Source organism: Leptonychotes weddellii, chromosome 4 (assembly GCF_054177405.1).
Source record: "Leptonychotes weddellii isolate Sample4059 chromosome 4, ASM5417740v2, whole genome shotgun sequence".
NCBI classification, from domain to species: Eukaryota; Metazoa; Chordata; class Mammalia; order Carnivora; family Phocidae; genus Leptonychotes; species Leptonychotes weddellii.
Genome location: NC_138372.1, coordinates 37049862 through 37065159, shown reverse-complemented (window position 1 = coordinate 37065159; position 15298 = coordinate 37049862). Strand labels below are relative to the sequence as shown.

The 15298-nt window shown below is 37.1% G+C and overlaps 1 protein-coding gene and 1 pseudogene across 11 annotated transcripts in view; both read right to left on the bottom strand.

Annotated features, from left to right (window-relative positions):
- Positions 1 to 15298, bottom strand: part of C4H1orf185 (chromosome 4 C1orf185 homolog) — a 206602-nt gene that overhangs the window by 163885 nt on the left and 27419 nt on the right. The window lies entirely within an intron of this gene.
- On the bottom strand, positions 746 to 13328 carry LOC145721039 (CBY1-interacting BAR domain-containing protein 1 pseudogene; annotated as a pseudogene).

Below are 15298 nucleotides of genomic sequence, written 5' to 3'. Positions count from 1 at the left end.
TACTCCTACTTTTTAATGATTTAAAGGAGTTTTTTATATATTCTTCTAGAATGGGTCCTTTGTAAGTTTTATGTATTGCAAATATATTCTCGCCCTCTGTGGCTTTTTTTCCCCCAATTTTCTCTGGATATGTAATATATCATAATAAAAAAGTTTTGAACCTATTTTAGACATGTTGAGATTAAAATGCCTGTAGACAATCCAAGTGGGAATATGTAGGCCACAGTTACAGATTTGGGAGTATATTTGGCACTTTCTATGCATTGCCTCAGTTTTTCCACTAGTCTTCCTGGCCCTCGGCTGCTTGGTCAGCCCTTGCTACTGCCTGTTTGGTCAATTATACAGACTGCAATATCCAAGTTGTTTCACAACTGAATCTTGAAGTCTCCTTCTCCACCCACAAATTCCAGACTCAAGTGAAAGATCATGCCATAGAGTATGAGATCTTGCTTATCTAGAAAGTATAGGAGAGGCCAAATGACTGGAAAGTATAGGGTAGTTAACTCTGTCAGGGGAAAACTTTGACAATGGGGACAGGACAAAGGAGTGTCCAGCCAGTAGATTCTCCTTTCATTCTGCTCCAAAAGACTTCACTGGGTCTGGTGTTTCTGTATAACCTGTCTGGAGATACCATTTGGATAAATTTCTGGCTGTCTAACTTTGAGAAGTAATGGCCAGCTTAGCAATGTAATACATTGTTTTTGCTACCAACTTTTCCCTACCTCACTGCCCTTTTTCCTCAGTCTTTTTCTTTCTTTCTTTTTTTTTTTTTTTAAGATTTACTTATTTATTTTAGAGAGTGAGAGAGTGAGCATGCATGAGCAGGGGAAGGGCAGAGGAAGAGAGAATCCCAAGCAGACTCCCCACTGAGCACAGAGCTGAAATCAAGAATCAGATGCTTTCCTGACTGAGCCACACAGGTGCCCCTCTTTTTCCTCAGTCTTAAATTAATAATTCAGCTTTGCCTCAGGATTTGTTTTCTAGGGAACACAGGTGAATATAACTTGTAAGTTAGTAGTCTTTCCTTCTCAGCTTTAAATTCTATCCACTTGGGACACCTGGTTAAGCGTCTGCCTTCAGCTCAGGTCATGATCCCAGGATCCTGGGATCAAGTCCTGCATTGGACTCCCTGCTCAGCAGGGAGCCTGCTTCTCCCTCTGCCTGCCACTCCCTCAGCTTGTGCGTGCTCTCTTTCTCTCTCTGACAAATAAATAAAACCTTTAAATTCTATCCACCCTGAAGTATCCAATGTTATTTTCAAGTCCTGCTTAAATGCTGCCCCTCCATTTTACTTCCTGGGTTCTTTTTTTCACTCAACTCTCAAATAACTTTTCTTTTCCTGTGTCACTTACCATATTCTACCTTATAATTGTAGGCTCTTTACTAACAACCTGGACCTGGTATAGTGCTACCAGAAAGTCATTTTATTATTTCCCCCTGATTCCTTCAAGACTACTCTCAGCTTTTTCTTTTCCATCCTTGGATGATATCTCAGGAATTTCCATAGCTTTTCGGGTTACTTTCAGTAATTAAAAAAAAAGTCCTCCTGGTCCAATAAATAAAGTCTTTTGTTTGAAACTAAAAATGTCCAGTCCAAACTCTCCTACTTCAAACTTGCATACAGCTTAAACTTCTCCTTTATCCAACTTGATCTGTGACATGTAAAACCCTGGGTTGGGGAGAGTAATGTAATTGACTTCTGTTCTACTTTACCACCTTGCTCTTTCACTCCTTCCCTATTCACTAGGGTATATCTGGATTGGAACAAGGGAGAGGGAGGAGAGGTAAGAGGCAGAAAAATCTCACTTAACTGAAGTTATAATCTGCCTTCAGGGTCTTCTTTATGGCAGTGGCATAATTAGTGGCTCTCTCTTTCATAAAGTACATTTGTGGGCTTTTTCAAAGACCCTTCTTTTCAATTCCTAGGGATTCTCTCAGCAACAGCCAATTACTCTCCCAGCTTATTAGTTACAACTCCCCTCAACCTTAGTTTCTTTTTTTTTTTTTAAAGATTTTATTTATTCATTTGACAGAGAGAGAGAGAGAGATAGCGAGAGCAGGAACACAAGCAGGGGGAGTGGGAGAAGGAGAAGTAGGCTTCCTGCCGAGTAGGGAGCCTGATGCGGGGCTCGATCCCAGGACCCTGGAATCATGACCTGAGCCAAAGGCAGACGCTTAATGACTGAGCCACCCAGGTGCCCTCAACCTTAGTTTCTAACAGTTCACCTATCTATTGAAGTCACCTCACCCTCCAATCAGTCCTGTATGGAGTCTCTCTCAAGAAAACCCAAGCAGGTTCACTGGCTTTCTTCAGAACAGTGGTAAGAATTTAAGTCAAACTTCAATAAGTTGGGCACAAAATTTTCTTACATTTATTCTGAGTTCAGTGCCTTGACATACAATAACTGTTAAATTTTGTTATTCAGGGACCCTCTGAATATTTTAATACCTCTGCCAGAATTTGAGGTGTGGCACAAAACTCTCAGCCTTTGGCAAGATTTCTTCCCTCTTGCAATATTCACTACTTTACCACAAACTTCTTCCTTGGGACAATGAGAAATAATCTTGTGATGCCATTTGTCCCTGTTTGTATTAATTGTTATAACAAGCCCAGATCACATAGGTCATCCTTCTTACCTGAGAGTGTATTTCCATTAGACTATGTATATTTCATTACCTGACTCCTTTTCCAGCCTACCTCTGCCACTCACTACCATAATAGCACTCTAGACCTTGTCTTACCTGTAACTATAATCTTCCTATAATCTCAATTCCAAGCATCCTACTCTCCAACCATCATTTGTCTTTCCACTCACTCCCTCTAGGGTAGTAACTCTAATAAGTCTTAAAGCCTCCTGAGACTTATAATTTATTGTTTCTGTGACCTTTTAATTATCCTTCATCCACTTATGACCTCACACTTTTCTTACCTAATTTAAATTCCATGGCCAGTGATGACAATTCTTCCCTTCCACACATCTTCAACCCACTTGCTTCTCTCTCATTTTGTCATATTCCTGTGACAAAACTTGTTAAATTCAACTCTCTTTATACCTTTTTATTACACTCACCATGCTAAATGTGACTGGAGAAAAACACACAACTATACTGACTATTCTTATTTTAAATTCATAATCAGGAATCAATAACCTTGAAGGTGCTCAGAAATCATATTACCTGCAGTTTTTACCCTTCCATTCTCCTAGAAAACTATTTCTACCTGTTTCCTCAGATCTTCTACTCCTCCCGCCTCTTTAACACTTCCTTCTAATAACTTTACTTCCTATTTTACTTTAAAATTTGAAGCAATCAGGGACACCTGGGTGGCTCAGTCGGTTAAGCGTCTGCCTTTGGCTCAGGTCATGATCCCAGCGTCCTGGGATCGAGTCCCACTTCGGGCTCCCTGCTCAGCGGGGAGCCTGCTTCTCCCTCTGCTTGTTCTCTCTTTCTCTCTGACAAATTAATAAATAAAATCTTAAAAAAAAAAAGAAAGAGATCTTACTCAGCTTTGATCTCTTAAAAAATTTTTAAAAATAAAAATTGAAGCAATCATAAGAGAACCTCCATAGCTCCCTCCACACTCTCCTGGTTTCTGTGTGACAACATCTTTTCAGTTCCCATTGCTGGTTTCTCTTAATCTCTCTGACCTCTAAATATTTGGAAGTCCCAGGGTTCAAACATTTTACTTCCTCTTTATTCCATCTAACCTTACACTTTCAGGTATTTGATCCAGTCTAATGGCTTTAAATATCATCAATGTGTGGACAATTTCCAAATTTATAGCTCCAACCAAGTCTTCTTCTCTGAACTCCAAACTTTTGTATATTCAACTGCCTACTCATCATATCTATTTGGATATATAATGGAGTCTCATATTTTACATCTCACTCCCAAACTTATTTTTCCTACAGTTTTTCCAATCTCCATTCTATTTGTTTAAACTTAAAACCTTTGAGGCAAATTGTACTGTCCCTTTCTTTAAAACATATTCAAAATTTTACTATTTACCACTATCTCCACTGCTACCATTCTGGTTCAAGTTATCTCTCCTGCCTAGATTATTGCAACAGCATCCTAACTGGTCTCTCTGTTTCTATCCTTGTCTTTGTCCTACTTCTCAACATAGCAGCCACAGTCATAGTTTTAAAATAGAAGTCAGATCATTTTATTTCCCTGCTCAAAGCTTTAATGGCTTCTTCTCATCTCACTCAGGGTAAAAGTAAGGGTCCTGACAGTAGTCTCCAAGATCATACATTATCTGCCTCACTATACCCCAGTACCTCTGATGTCATCTCTTTCTATTTTCCCCTCACTCACTCTACTAATTCTACAATATTTGCTTCATTACTGTTCTCTGAATATGCCCATGACAGACATACTCTTGCCTGAGGGCCTTTTCACTTATTTTTCCCTCTGCCTGGGAAAGCTTAAGAACACTCTTAACCCAGATAGCAATATGGCTTATACCTTTTAGATGTTTTCTCAAATTTTACCTATCAATTCCCTCTATGATCACCCTATTTAAAATTGCAACTCCCTCAATACTTTCCTTTTCTTTTGCTGTTTTCCTCATAGCACTTACCATCTTCTAGCATACCACAGATTTTATTTGTATATTTTGGTTTTCGTCTTGGTTCTCCCTCATAGAACAAGGGTAGAATTTTTGTCTGGTTTGTTCTTTATCCCTAGAGTCTGGAAAAGTGCTCAACCAATGATAGGCACTAAGTACATATTTGTTGACTACTCACAGGATTCCAGACTTTTTACTAGATGCTGAGCCTACTACTATCAGCAGACATCATCCCTGATCTCATGGAGCTTACAGCCTGACTCAGAAAACCAACTTTAAACATAAAATTATCCAAATAAATATTCAAGTACAGTTATAGTAAGACTCACTAAAGAAAAGTACTGGTTGATAAAAGCATTAAACAAGGGGCCATCTAAGCTGCTTTATGGAGTCAGGAAAGGTTTCCTCATGAAGTGATATTTAAGTTGATACCTGACTGATGAGGTGGGAAAATGCACAAAAAGTAGAAGGAATAGCATGTACAAAAACCCTGAGGCAAGAAAGAGCTTGTCCTTTTCAAAGAACTACAAAATCTGTAAGGTTATTGGAATATAGTGGTTGAATATATTTTCAATTTGTGTTTCTCTGAAAGCAGAGTCATAGACATGGTCTTGGATGCAGGCAGTTTATTTAGGAGGCAGGTAGTTTATTTAGGAGGTCATCCCAGGAACCAGCAGGGAGGGAATAAATAAAGTGAAATAGGGAAGGAGGAAATATAAGGGCATGTTGAGTTTTTTGCAATCCACTTTAAAGAAGCTGGAGCATTTATCCATGAACCCCACATCCTATCAATTACAAGTTACCCCAGAAGAGGTTAAATCCCCCCACTCATCTGGGTTGTGCTTGCCAAATGGGCTAAGCAAACTCTCATGATGTCTGGAGAGGGCCCTAGGGAAGAATATAGGAAAATATTTGAATAGGACAAGGGAAATGTGAAGTGATTTGGGATGATCTTGTAGATATGGCTAACGTCAGAGATGGGCTGTGGGTATGTGATATGGGTAGTACCAAAGACATCTGCTACAGAGGAGGAGAATGCCATTATTATATATTTTTTCTAATTAAGAATGGTGTTACCTCAGAACATGAACATCTAAATTTGGAATAATTACATTTCAGTGCCTAACCTTTTTCCATTTCAAAATCAAATTCAGTTTTTAGTCTAGTTAGGATGCAGTGAGAATATTTTTTACACTTATATTTATTGATTGATTTCCTATTACATGAAATGCCCTCATGGAATTTAGTCTATTTGGAGAGAGAAGACAATTTGTAATTTTGTAAGATATACAAATTGGTGAATGATTCAGTAAAATATAAAACTAAAGTGCTATATATAGACATATGGAGTGTTCAGGAAAGGAGAACATTCTCAACCTCATTCTTTTTTTTTTTTTAAAGATTTTATTTATTTATTTGAGAGAGAGAGATAGCGACAGAGATAGTGAGAGAGCACGAGTGGGGAGGAGAGGGAGAAGGAGGCTCTTCGCTGAGCAGGGAGCCCAATATGGGGCTCAAACCCAGGACCCTGGGATCATGACCTGAGCCGAAGGCAGCCGCCTAACAACTGAGCCACACATGCACCCCCGGATAGTGAAAATCTTTTATTATTGAAATATAACACACATATAGCATTATATTAGTTTCATGTATACAACATAACGATTTGACATTTGTCTATATTGTGAAATGATTACCACAATAAATATAATTAGCATCCATCACCACATAGTTACATTTTTTTTCTTGTGATAAGAACTTTTAAGATCTACTCTTAGCAACTTTTAAATATACAATACAGTATTGTTAACTATAGTCACCATGCTGTACATCACATCTCCAGGACTTATTTATTTTATAACTGAAAAGTTTGTACCCTTTGACCACTTACACACATTTCACCCACCCCCACCTCTAGTAACTACCAATCTGTTCTCTGGGGGGATGGGATAACTGGGTGATGGGCATTAAGGAGGGCACATGAACAATCTATGAGCTTGTTTTTTTGTTTGTTTGTTTGTTTGGTTGGTTTTTTTTCCAGGAACATTTTATTTTTATTTATTAACCATACTTGGCTCTTATAAATCAAAAAGCATTGCCTTTTTTTAAAAAAAATTATTATTATGTTCAGTTAGCTGACATATAGTACATCATTAGTTTTTGAAGTAGTATTCAACGAGTCATTAGTTGTGTGTAACACTCAGTGCTCAACACCACACATGCCCTTCTTAATACTATGAGCTTAGTTTTTGTTTATTTGTTCATTTAAATTCCACATGTAAGTGAGATTTATGGTTTTGTCTTTCTCTGTCTGTCTGACTTATCTCAGTTACCATAATGTACTCAAGGTCCATGCATATCATTGTGAATGGGAAAATTTCCTTTTTATGGCTGAATAACATTCCGTTGTGTGTGTATATATATATACACACACACACACACACACACACACACATATATCCATTGGCTATATATATGTATATATCCATTCATCCATCAATGGACACTAGATTTATTTCCATATCTTGGCTATTTTAAATAATGCTGCAGTGAACATGGGGGTGCATATGTCTTTTCAAGTTAGTGTTTTCATTTCCTTTGGATAAATACCCAGAAGTGGAATTGCTGGATCATATGGTAATTCTATTTTTAATTTTTTTGAAGAGCCTCTATATTGTTTTACACAGTGGCTGCACCAATTTTGCATTCCCACCAACAGTACACAGGGTTCCCTTTCTCTACATCCTCACCAGCACTTGTTATTTTTGTCTTTTTGATAATAGTCATTCTAACAGCTGTGAAGTGATATCTCATTGTGGTTTTGATTTGCATTTCCTTGAAGATTAGTGATGTTGAGCACATTTTCATGTATCTGTTGGCCATCCATGTCTTCTTTGTAAAAATGTCTATTCAGATCCTCTGCCCATTTTTTTAATACTTTGCCTAGCCAGCACACATTTATTTTTTTTTATTTAAATTCAAATAGCCAACATATAGTACATCATTAGTTCAGATGTAGTGTTCAGTTATTCATCAGTTGCATGTAACACCCGGTGTTCATCACATCATGTGCCCTCCTTAATGCCCATCACCCAGTTATCCCATCCCCCCACCCAACTCCCCTCCAGCAACCCTCAGTTTGTTTCCTACAGTTAAGAGTCTCTCATGGTTTGTCTCCCTCTCTGATTTTTTCCCATTCAGATTTCCCTCCCTTCCCTTATGACCCTCTGCACTGTTTCTTTTCTTTTCTTTCTTTCTTTCTTTTTTGCTTTCTAGAAAGTCTTTATTTGTCTGTTATGAATAATTGTTTTTTATGGTTATCCCAAATGATTTTATAAATTTCATAATTTTTATATGCCTGACTGGTATCCATGAAATATCAAAAGTACAATCCCCATCCAAAGAAACAAATGGACATACTGAAAGGCTCTGATTAAATTGATTATTTTCAGGAATAAAAGTAACTATATCCTCTTTCATTAATTAGATGGTGGTTTGGTAAAATTTTTATACTTTTAATGGTTTTTGGTTTTCCATGATGTTTTCTTAGGCAACATTCCACCAAATTACAGCTTTCCAAAAGTTGTAGTTTCATGTATAATTCCTTAGTATGATAATCATTTTCATTTTAAAACCAGAATCAGGCTGAATGTAGCTTTCTTTTTGAATCTAAAATTTATGCTAAATTTTAATCTAAAATTTAAGACACTGATACCCTAGTGTCCCATTACCTTTAATCAGAAGTAATAACACTCTTGTTGAAAAGTAAATTGTCAAACAATGAAACTTAAGGTTGTAGTAAAAGTGAAAAAAAGGAAAGGAAAAAAAACCCTTGTCTTTTTTGTTAAGGCTTTATGGAATAGAATTTGTATTTAATCAGAATGACTAAAGACCCTTTTTTGGCAATGAAAGCAAAAGAAGCAAGTCAAATTGTTAGATCTCTTGTTTTTTTGTCATCTACTTATGCTGCAACCACAACTATGTATAATGCGTTAGTATGAAATACTTTTGAAATACATAATTTTTTAAAAATGGAACCTATACAAAAATCACATACTGTTGGATAGGATGTTGAAATGACTGGTGTGTAATATTTTTTAAAACCTTCATTTTTGGTCAGCACAAATTTCCTTTAATTTTCATTTCCAGTAGGATTTCATTTTGAGGTTTAACATGTATGAAGCCAGTATAAAGTTTTACAGTGTAGTAATTCTGGATTCCAAGTCATTTAAGATGAAAACTGAAAGGTGAAGTTTACTTAAGAAAATTAATTTTCTTCTTCTGTAACATCTAAGTCTTCATCCTCTTCATCATCATCTTCTGCCTGTTGATCCTTTCTTAGTCGACAGGTAGATACCTGTCCTCTTCCAGATATACACTTAGCTGAGAGTGATCTTTGAAGAGATGACTTTGAATTTGCTCTTACGATATCTAAACGGGATGCATAATCTGGTGGATACAGAGAATTTCGGAAAACCTCCAAATCTTCTTCATCAATCTTTTGTATGTTTTGGTAGGCAGCAGTGTAGACCTCTAAAGCTTTGCCATGAAATAACATTTCAATAGTGATAAATTCTGAAAATATAGTCTTTATATCCTTTATTTTCTGCTTTTCAAAATTGTCAATAGTTTCCTACAGATGACGAGTTGTTTGGGTAGCATCCATTGTAGCTCTCTGCAATTCAGTTTCTGCCTGTGAAATAACATGTGGATCCCATGGGTTTCGCTGACGTGTTCTTTCTGAGTTAACTGTTTAGCTTCTCGATTCCTTGCTGTTAATGTTGCTTTGAGGTCATCTCGTTTCATTTTTACAATGGTTCCATAAGCTTTCAAAGGTTCAACTACTTTGGCTTCAAGTCTTTCAACCTCTGCTTGTCGATAATCCTGAAGTTTGGCAAACTCATCAGCAAAGTTTTTCAGGCCCTGCTTTAAATTTGGGGTCTCTGTAGAGGCATACACGTTGATTTCATTCACCAGTAGGTCTGCTTTGTCTCGCGGTCTGGCAGTTTTCCGCACATAAGCAGCAAAGATTTGGCACAGCTCTCCGAAATGCTTCACATTTGTGACAGCATCTTGCAGTTGTCTGGTTTGAACGTCCCGGTTTTCCATGCTGCGCCTCAACATCTTGCCTTGCGCTCGGCCGGGGACCCTGATCCTGGCCCAACGACCTGCTCAGAGGCGCCCGAGCGTGCGCCCCCTCTGCACTGTTTCTTAAAGTCCAGATATGAGTAAAACCATATAATTGACTTTCTCTGACTTATTTTGCTCAATACCCTCCAGTTCCATTCATGTTGATGTAAATGGTAAGATTTCATCCTTTTTGATGGCTGAATAGTATTCTAATATATATATAAAACACATCTTCTTTATACATTCATCTGTTGATGGACATCTGGGCTCTTTCCACAGTATGGCTATTGTTGACATTGCTGTTATGAACATTGGGGTGCAGGTGCCCCTTTGATCACTGCATTTGTATCTTTGGGGTAAATACCTAGTAGTGCAATTGCTGGGTCATAGGATAGCTCTATTTTCAACTTCTTGAGGAACCTCCATACTGTTTATTAAACTCAACACCCAAAAAACAAATAATCCAGTCATGAAATGGGCAGAAGATATGAACAGACATTTCTCCAAAGAAGACATATAAATGGCCAACAGACACATGAAAAAATGCTCAACATCAATTGGCATCAGGGAAATACAAATCAAAACCACAATGAGATACCATCTCACACCAGTCAGAAAGGCTAAAATTAATTAATAGCAAATATTTTCTCACCTTTGGTAGGTTGCCTTTTAATTTTGTTGATGATTTCCTTCACTGTGTGGAAGCTTTTTAGTTTGATGTCATCCCACTTTTTTTTGTTGTTGTTGTTGCCTTTGCCTTTTTAAAAAGATTTATTTATTTATTTATTTATTTATTTAGAAAGCATGAGCCAGGGGAGGGGCAAAGGTAGAGGAAGAGGGAAAATCTCAAGCAGACACTGAGCTAAGTGTGGAGCCCAATATGGGGCTTGATCTCATGACCCTGGTAGCATGACTTGAACTGAAATCAAGAGTCAGACACTTAACCAACTGAGCCATCCAGGTACCCCTGTCTTTGTTTTTGGTGCCAGATCTAAGAAAGCATTGCCAAGACCAATGTCATGGAATTTACTACCTATGTTTTCTTCCAGGAGGTTTTTTTTTTTTTAAAGATTTTATTTATTTATTTGACAGAGAGACACAGTGAGAGAGGGAACACAAGCAGGGGGAGTGGGAGAGGAAGAGCAGGCTTCCCGCGGAGCAGGGAGCCCGATGCGGGGCTCGATCCCAGGACCCTGGGATCATGACCTGAGCCGAAGGCAGACACTCAACGACTGAGCCACCCAGGTGACCCATCTTCCAGGAGTTTTATGGTTTCAGCTCTTACGTTCAAATCTTTAATCCATTTTGAGTTGATTTTTTGCACAGTGTAGTGGTCCAGTTTCATTATTTTACATGTGGCTATCCAGTTTTCTCAACATCATTTATTGAAGAGGTTCTCCTTTCCCCATTGTGTATTCTTGGCTCCTTTGTCATAAATTAATTGACCATATATGCATGGGTTGAAAATCTTTTGTTGATAACAACAGCAACAAAAATTTTTTAAAGATTTTATTTATTTATGTTTCAGAAAGAGAGAGCACAAGCAGGGGGAACATTCTACATCAGAAAAATACAAACCAAAACCACAATGAGATATCACCTCATACCTGTCAGAATGGCTAAAATGAACAACACAAGAAACTACAGGTGTTGGCAAGGATGAGGAAAAAGGGGAACCCTCTTGCACTGTTGGTGGGAATGCAAACTGGTGTAGCCACTCTGGAAACAGTATGGAGGTTTCTCAAAAAGTTAAAAAATAGAACTACCCTACAGTCCAGCAATTGCACTATGAGGTATTTACCCAAAGAATACAAAAATACTACTTCAAAAGGATACACACACCCCAATGTTTATAGCAGCATTATTTACAATAGCCAATTTATGGAAACAGCCCAAGTGTCCATCAATAGATGAATGGATAAAGAAGATGTGGTATACATATATAATAGAATATTACTCAACCATAAAAAGAATGAAATCTTGCCATTTGCAACAATATAGATGGAGCTGGAGAGTATTATGCTAAGCAAAATTAAGTCAGTCAGAGAAAGACAAATGCTATATGATTTCACTTATATGTGGAATTTAAGAAACAGAACACATGAACATAGGCAAAAAAGAGAGAGACATACAAAGAAACAGACTCTTAACTATAGAGAACAAACTGATGGTTACCAGAGGGCAGGGGGTGAAGGGGTAGGTCAAATAGGTGATGGGGATTAAGGAGTGCACTTGTGATGAGCATCAGGTATTGTATGGAAGTGTTGAATTGCTATATTGTTCACCTGAAATTAATATTACACTATATGTTAACTAATTAGAATTTAAATTAAAACTTTATAAAAAAATAATAAAAAAATTAAACCAATGTGTTGTATACCTAAAGCTTACTAAATATGTTATGTCAGTTATATCTCAATAAATATTAAAAATAGCAAAAATAATTAAAAATTACAGTACAGAAAAATAAAAAATAAAGGATTAATAATTTTTAATTTTATTTATTTATTTTAAAGAGAGAGAGCATGAGCTTGGGGAGGAGGGGCAGAGGGAGAGCGTGAGAGAAAATCTCAAGCAGGCTCCACACCCAACATGGAGACCAACGTGGGGCTCCATCTCATGACCCTGAGATCATGACCTGAGCCAAAATCAAGAGTTGGACGCTTAACCAACTGAGCCACCCAGGTGCCCTGAAACTTTTATTTTTAAAGGGGAAAGAAACTTATACTTACAAGTTGTCTGTTGTAGTAATCAATACCATTTTGTTTTTGAGCTATACCTTCTGCTGTTTTGTCAACGACTTCATCAAAATTGGCCTTCTTTGTATATTCATATTCAATAGAGAATACAGTCACATTTATCAATCTTTATTCACTGTTTTTTTTTAAGATTTTATTTTATTTATTTGACAGAGAGATAGAGAGAGAGCACAAGTAGGCAGAGCAGCAGGCAGAGGGAGAGGGAGAAGCAGGCTCCCTGCTGAGCAAGGAGCCCAATGCAGGACTCGATCCCAGGACCCTGGGATCATGACCTGAGCCGAAGGTAGCTGCTTAACCGACTGAGCCACCCAGGCGCCCCATATCTTTACTCACTGTTGATTGAAAAACTCTTTTTATTGACTTTAATTTTGAAAAGTTTCTTTCAAATGAAGCAACATATCTACAAATAGTAAAAGTCTTAAGCAGAAAGGATAGGCTTGGCAGAGATTCACAAAAATCCTATTTCACAATAAACTCTAGAAATTACATGTCTTTGTTTCTTCAGTATTGATTTTAGCAGTTTTCAAATGTCTCTGCTTTTTATTTTATTTTTAAAGATTTTATTTATTTGACAGAGAGAGAGACAGCAAAAGAGGGAACACAAGCAGGGGGAGTGGGAGAGGGAGAAGCAGGCTTCCCACTGAGCAGGGAGCCCGATGTGGGGCTCCATCCCTGGGATCATGACCTGAGCCGAAGGCAGACACTTAACAGCTGAGCAACCCAGGCGCCCCTGCTCTGTATTTTAAATTTTAAATTTTAAACACAAATAAGAACTCCATATTGTTATGTAAAATGAAAGAATTCAGGGAACTGAAGTTTGTTTCTTTAACTTTACAATCTTTGTGTTACCATTTTGTATCAAATTCACTGTTTAAATGCACAAATATGTAGTAACACAGGGGTTGAAGACAAGAACAGCATCTGTAGGGAACTCAAGCAATTCTGAACCATTATGAATTTACTCTAAAACAAATGTGTAGCTGTGTTTGAGGGTGTTGGATGCTGATTCCAAATTGACTTCCATATAGCATATGAAGTTTCAATGACAAAAATTAATGATAAATTATTTTTAAGATGATTAAAAATGTGCTAATTGGAAGTTTAGGTACATATTAATGTTTATTTGTTATTGTTTATTATGTTATTTTTAGTTTCATGGCAAAATTGAGAGGAAAGTACAGAGATTTCCCATATACACCTTGCCCCCCACATGTATTGTTTCATTATCCCATTATCAACATCTCTCACCAGAGTGGTACATTTGTTACAATTGATGAACCTAAATTGACACATCATAATCACTCCCAAATCCATAGTTTGCTTTAGGATTAACTCTTGGTGTTGTACTTTCTATGGATTTGGGTAAATATATAATGATATGTATCCATCATTATAGTGTCATACAGAGTATTTTCACCTCCCTAAAAATTTTCTGTGCTCTTCCTATTCATCCCTCCAAACACTTTGCCTCTGGCAACCACTGACTGTTTTACTCTTTACATAGTTTTGCCTTTTCCATAATGTCATATAGTTGGAATCATATAGCCTTTTCAGATTGGCTTCTTTCACTTAATTACATGCATTTAAGTTTCCTCCATGTCCTTTCATGACTTGATAGCTCAATTTGTTTTAGCACTGACTAATATTCCCTTGTCTGGTTGTACCACAGTTTATCCATTCACCTACTGATGGCTATCTTGGTTGCTTCCAAGTTTCAACAGTTATGAATAAATGTGCTATAAATATCCAGGTGCAGGTTTCTGTGAATATTACTTCTCAACTCCTTTGGGTAAATACCAAGGGATGCAATTACTGGATCAAATGAGAAGAGCATGTTTAGTTTTGTAAGAAACTACCAAATTTCCAAGGTGGATGTACCATTTTGCATTTACACCAGCAATGAATGAGAGTCCCAGTTGATCTACATTCTTGCCCAAATTTGGTGTTGTCAGTGACCTGGAGTTTAGCCATTCTAATAGGTGTGTAATGGTATGACTTACTGGTTTTTTGGAGGAAGATTATAAATGTAAAGTACTATTTTCATCATAGGATATCAAGATTACATACCACCAACATGACATAGGACTGCTGATGTTGACCTTGATCTGCAGACCATTGTGTTTGTTAGGCTTTCTTACTATAAAGATATTCCTACTCCCCAACTTTCCATATTGTACTTTTAGGAAGAAAGTCACTATGTGCAACCTACATTTAAGGAGTAGGAACTTAAGCTTCCCTTCTTTTAGGTTTGAGTATCTATATATTTGGAATTCTTCTGCATGGGAAATTTGACTATTCTTCCCCATTAATTAATTATTTTAGTCATGTATTTATATCATTATGGACTCATGGATATTTATTTTATACTTTGGGTTATAATTTGATGCTACTTTTATTTTGTTGCTCAAATTATTCCATTTTTGGCCATTTAAGAGTTCTTTCAGTAGGCTCCTATGTCCCTTTGACATATCCCACTAGTGTGTATATGAATGTGTTTGTATGTGTATTAAACAATCCCTTACTTTCTGACACCACAAGCTGATCCAGATTCATCTTGTATATTGTCTGCCTCAGTCATAGAATAAGCCATTTTCCAAGGAACCCTGGTTCCTTTTCATGAAAATGGTACTAGATGCCAAGATCTAGGTCCTAAGTGTGTTTATTGTATTTGGGGTGTCATTTCTTCTAAGCTCTCTCAGTGGACAGAACAAAGAAGTATGTGTGCATGTACTAACCCATGTGTGTACACATTATCTACAAATATTTCTATATTTAACCATCTGTACCTATAGCAATTAAACATTCATTCTTACTGATGTCTCCAACTTTAATACATTAC